We start from the raw sequence: 6,000 nt of genomic DNA, 5'->3' as shown, positions 1-6,000 counted from the left end.
CTTATTTTATAATATATAATAAGTATAATATAAAACGAGGCCGAGGTAAGTAATAATAACGATCTTTTAAATAAGTTTAAATTATAAAATAAAGCTCTTATTTTTTACTTAGCTAGTAATTAGATCTTTATTAATATAACTAAATAAGTTTTATAAGTTAGGGGTATAAATAGTTAATAATATAATAATAGAGAGTGCGTCGTTATTATTAGTATTACTATTTATAATTTTTAGTTATATAAGACGCGTTAAAAAAACTAGTTTTTAATCCTAGGGGTCGACCTCCTCTTTATAAAAGTCCTAGGGGTCGACTTCTTTATAAAAGCTCTTATAAAAGTCGTTATTATAGGTTTTATTATTATTAAAAATAGAGTTAGCGTCCTAGAAGTCGTAAAAAGATATAAAAATAACGTTAATTATAATAGAACCCGGGATAAGGCTCTTTTATAAAGTAATAGCCTAGCTTTAAACTAAGCCCTAGCTTATATTATTTACGAGGCTAAATATAATAAGGGTACGTTATATATACGGCCTAATTAAGAGGGAGGCTAGGTAATTTTAATAATAGGACTAAAGTAGTTATTAACCGGGGATTAATAAAAATATAGAAAATAAAAAATTATTTATAACCTAGATTTACTTATTTTAATTAAGATATTATTAGGCTTTTATAACTCTCCGATTCTTTATAATATAGTCTTTTTTTTCCTTAAGTATTTTTAATAAAGCCTATAATAAATAAATAGAATTATTAGGTTATAATATACTAGCGTACTTACCTCTTTTATAATCTCGTTCTAAGCCTTAAAGCTAACCCTAAAACTTAAAATAAACGATCTAGCCTCTATAAATAGCTAGGATCGTATAGGTATAGGTTATTATTTCTAAACTAGTTAATAGTTACTTTATTAAATACCTTAGTTATTAATAATAACGTATTACTTTACTTATTAAAACTAGCTATATAAAGAATTAATATATTATTACTTAGAATATAGGGGCTATTCTTAGTATATTTTAACTATTCTAAGCTAAATACTTACTACTTATACCTAATTATAGACCCGTATCCTTAGATATTTAAGCTAAGTATATATATATATTTAAAATTACTTAGGACCCCTTTATAAGCTTATATTATTTTATTATTATTAAGAAAAGTAAATATAGGGAAAGTATACTTAAGTAAAGGAGAGGTACCCGTTTAAGATTTAGAAAAGCGAATATTATTATAATTAGATCTTTATAAATCTTAAATAGGCTATATAGCGGTTTTTGTTTTAGAATAATATAAAAAATAAGCGTAATAATACTTTTATAAGGGTTAGTATTATAGTAATATCGAGATTAATAAGGAATATAGGTAATAAAATAAAAATATTACGAATAAGTTAATAATAAATAGGGAGTTTAGTACTCCCCCTCCCCTCTTTTACCCTCTCTTTTACTCTCTCTTTTTTTATTTTTTTATTTATATTCTTATATATTTTTAGCTTTATAATAAGGCTTTTAAAACGAAAAATAGTGTATTTTAATAAAATTGTTTTTAAGAAACTACTAAATAACTCTATAGAATAGAAATATTTAATACTATAAAATAATAAAAACTTAAGTATAGTATTATTTAACTTATTAATACGTTTACTATTAAAGTCGATATCTCTAAAATTATTATAAAATAGCGACCGGTTTTAGAAACTAATCTCTAAGTTTAGAGAGGATCTAGACTAATATAATAAGATAAATAAGTACGTAATTTATATTATAAAGCTAGTAATAGTCTTAGATAATTTAGGCTATAATTAGGGCGTCGTCCGTAAGTACTTCTAACTTTTAATATATAAGCAAGCTTAATATTTAAAAATAAAAAACTAAGTTAAAAAAATAATCGAACGGTATAGAGAGAAGACTTTAAAAATATAGCTAAATAATAGCCTTAATAATAATAAAAATACGAAACCTCCCGAACCCGTAGTTATTATAAAATAAAAAAAAGAAAATATATTTATTAGTAAAGTAACCGAGGGTACCGAGATTATAAAGGAGGTATAAGAACTATTTATAACTATTTTATAAAAAAAAAAGAGGCGAGATATTTATAAATAAGCAGTTATATTATTTAAAATACTTAATATAGTTAAGACGACTATACGAGTACTTAAGATATTTAAAATATTAAAAAAAAGAAATTAAAAAAAAAATATATATTAAAAAGAACGTTAAAATCCTAAATAGCGTTCTAAAATATAAGGAGGGAGCTAGGGGAGGGGAACTTTAAACTATAAGAGGATAATTATTATTATATTAACGAACTTTTCTTTTACTAAATATTTAAAAAAACCTCTAAAGATCGTTTATATTACTTATTAACTAAATATAAAGTAGTTTCCTTTTTAATAAGTAACGGAGTCTTAAAAGTTAAAGGACTTATAAAAACGCTTATTAAATTAGAATACTTAAAATTAGTTTTTTTAGTTAAGTAGTAGGGGAGTATTATAAATATATTTACCGGGGTAAGGATAGCTTTTATATAGATCCGGATATATATATAATAATATAAGCTTTAGAAATTATAGGTCGATTTAAAAGATTTTTATTTATAAAATAGGCCCGAAATACTACGGTTATAAAGCTTTTTATAAGAGAATAGTTTTATAACTAGTTAGAAAAAGGGTATTAATAACTACTTAGCGAGCTATTTTATAAAAAAACTAAGCTTAAAAAAAGAGTAAGAATTTTTAAATACGATTTATTAGTTTATTATACTAAGGATTTTAGTTAATATACTAAGATTAGGTATTTTAATATTTTTATTAAAAAATATTAATTCGTAATATAAATAGCTAAAGGCTAAAAAAGAATAAGGAGGTCTTAATTTACTAAAAAAAAAGAAAATAGAGTTAGTTTATAGTTTATTAATAAAGAGAGTACCGTTTATATAAAACTTATATAATATAATAAAAACGAGTATAATAAATAGGATTTTAATAAAAAAGAATCCTAAGATAACGAAGGCTTTATAATAGATTTAGAAAAAGAAGTTAAAACGAAAGGTAATAAATTTATTATTATTTTTATTTATTAAGGGGATTAGAATAAGAAATATAATTAAAGTTAACTAGGTTATAAATTCTAAACTTTTTTTACTTATTAATAGCGAGTAAAAAGTTAGCTTAGCTAGTTAACTAAGTTATAAATTTTAGAATTTTTTTATTTATTAATAATAAATAAAAAGCTAGCTTAGCTAGTTAAACGAAGTATTTAATACCTAAATTCTTTTATTTATTAATAACGAGTAAAAAGTTAGCTCGGCTAGTTAAACGAGGTATTTAATACTTAATTTTTTTTACTTACTAATAGTAAGTAAAAAGTTAGCTCGGCTAGTTAAACGAGGTATTTAATAACTAAATTTTTTTACTCGCTAATAATAAGTAAAAAGTTAGCCTAGGTATTTAGGGTTTATAAAGCTTAAATATTTCTTTATCTTATTAATAATATATAAAAGGTTAGTAAAAGTAGTAAGTAGTTAGGGTTTATAAATCCTAAATTATTCTTTAACTCGTTAATAATAAATAAAAGGTTAGTTTAGGTAGTTAATATAAGTATTTAAGATTAAAATCTTTTTACTTACCATTAGTAAGTAAAAGGCTAGCTAAGGTAGTGGGCATTTAAAATTTATAAATTTCAAATTTTCTTTTTAAGCCTAACCCTTTAGCACTTAATTAATAACTTATATTTTATTTATTTTTTATTCTAAGTTTAATTACTTTTAAGTTTAATTAATTAGAATTACGTTACGTCACGTTAGGCTATTATTTTTATAAGTTAACTTATTTTTATTAGTTATTACGTAATAAACAAAAGAATATAATAAGTTTATATAATTCTTTTAGTTATTACGCAATAAATAGAAGAATATTATAAGTTTATTATATACTTTTAATTACTACGTAACGGACAAAAGAATTTTAAGATTTTAGTTAATTATTTTGTTTAATACTTAGTAACCAAAAGGATTACTAAGATTTTAATTAATTTTTTTATCTAATACTTAGCGACTAAAAGGATTACTAAGATTTTAGTTAATTCTTTTATTTATAACCTAGCGTATAAAAGAATTTATAAGTACTAGATTCTTTTATTTACTATATAGCGAACAAAAGAATTTATAAGTACTCGATTTTTTTATTTATTATATAGCGAACGAAAGAATTTATAAGTACTAAATTCTTTTATTAATAACCTAGCGAACAAAAGAATTTCGAGATTTTAATTAATTCTTTTATTCGTAACCTAGTGTATAAAAGAATTTATAAGTACTCGATTCTTTTATTAGTAACCTAGTAAATAAATAAATTTTAAAGTTTTAATTAATTTAAAATTTTAGTTAATTTTTTTATTCGTAACTTAGTATACGAAAGAATTTATAAGTACTCGATTCTTTTGTTCGTAACTTAGTAAATAAAAGAATTTTAAAATTTTAGTTAATTTAAGATTTTAATTAATTCTTTTATTTACGACCTAGTATATAAAAGAATTTTAAGATTTTAATTAATTTAAGATGTTAGTTAATTTTTTTATTCGCAACTTAGCGTACAAAAGAATTTATAAATACTTAATTTTTTTGTTCGTAACTTAGTGTATAAAAGAATTTATAAGTACTTAATTTTTTTATTAGCGACCTAGCGAATAAAAGAATTTATAGGTACTAGATTTTTTTATTTACGACCTAGCGAATAAAAGAATTTTAAGATTTTAGTTAATTTAAGATTTTAGTTAATTCTTTCGTTCGCGACTTAGCGTATAAAACAATTTTAAAATTTTAGTTAATTTAAAATTTTAGTTAATTCTTTTATTCGCAACTTAGTATATAAAAGAATTTATAAGTACTCGATTTTTTTATTAGCGACCTAGCGAACGAAAAAATTTATAGGTACTAGATTCTTTTATTTACGACCTAGCGAATAAAAGAATTTTAAAATTTTAATTAATTTAAGATTTTAGTTAATTCTTTTATTTACGACCTAGCGTATAAAAGAATTTATAAGTACTTAATTCTTTTATTTATAACTTAGCGTATAAAAGAATTTATAAATACTCGATTCTTTCGTTCGCAACCTAGCGAATAAAAGAATTTTAAAATTTTAGTTAATTTAAGATTTTAGTTAATTCTTTTATTTATAACCTAGTAAACGAAAGAATTTATAAGTACTCGATTTTTTCGTTTACTATATAGTAAATAAAAGAATTTTAAAATTTTAGTTAATTTTTTTAGTTATTACTTATTAAATAAAAGATCTTTTAGGCATTACTTATTAAATAAAAGAATTTCTTAAGTTTTATTTAATTTTTCTTAGTAATTACTTAATAGCTTAAAGAATTCCGTAAACTTATTTACTTATTTTTATTTATATTAAATTATTTAAAAAAACTTTTTTTTATTTATATTAGGCGGCTATAATGGTAAAGTAATATTAAGTAGCTATAGTAGTAAAATAATATTAAGTAGCTATAATAGTAAAGTAATATTAAGTAGTTATAGTAGTAAAGTAATATTAAGTAGCTACGGTAATAAAGTAATATTAAGTAGTTACGGTAGTAAAGTAATATTTAGTAGCTACGGTAATAAAGTAATATTATATTTTATAATTAAAAAAAAATAATATATATATATATATTAAAAGTAATAACTAAGTAGTTATAATATAGTAATACTTTTATTAATTTCTCGCTTTTTTAAAATATACCTTTTTTTAAGTAAAAAGTATACGAAATTCTTAAAAATTCCTAAACCTAAGCCCATTTAGCCTATTTAATAACTATTTAATAAGCTATTTTATAAAAAAGCTAAGTTTAAAAAAAAAATAAGAATTTTTAAATACGATTTATTAATTTATTATACTTAAGGTTCTAATTTATATACTAGGATTAAGTATTTTAATATTTTTATTAAAGAATATTAACTTATAGTATAAGTAACTAAAGGCTAAAAAAGAGCGG

This window comes from Colletotrichum abscissum, assembly GCF_030869225.1.
Source record: "Colletotrichum abscissum strain IMI 504890 chromosome Unknown Scaffold_101.1, whole genome shotgun sequence".
Classification (NCBI taxonomy): Eukaryota; Fungi; Ascomycota; class Sordariomycetes; order Glomerellales; family Glomerellaceae; genus Colletotrichum; species Colletotrichum abscissum.
Note: the sequence above shows the minus strand (reverse complement) of the source record.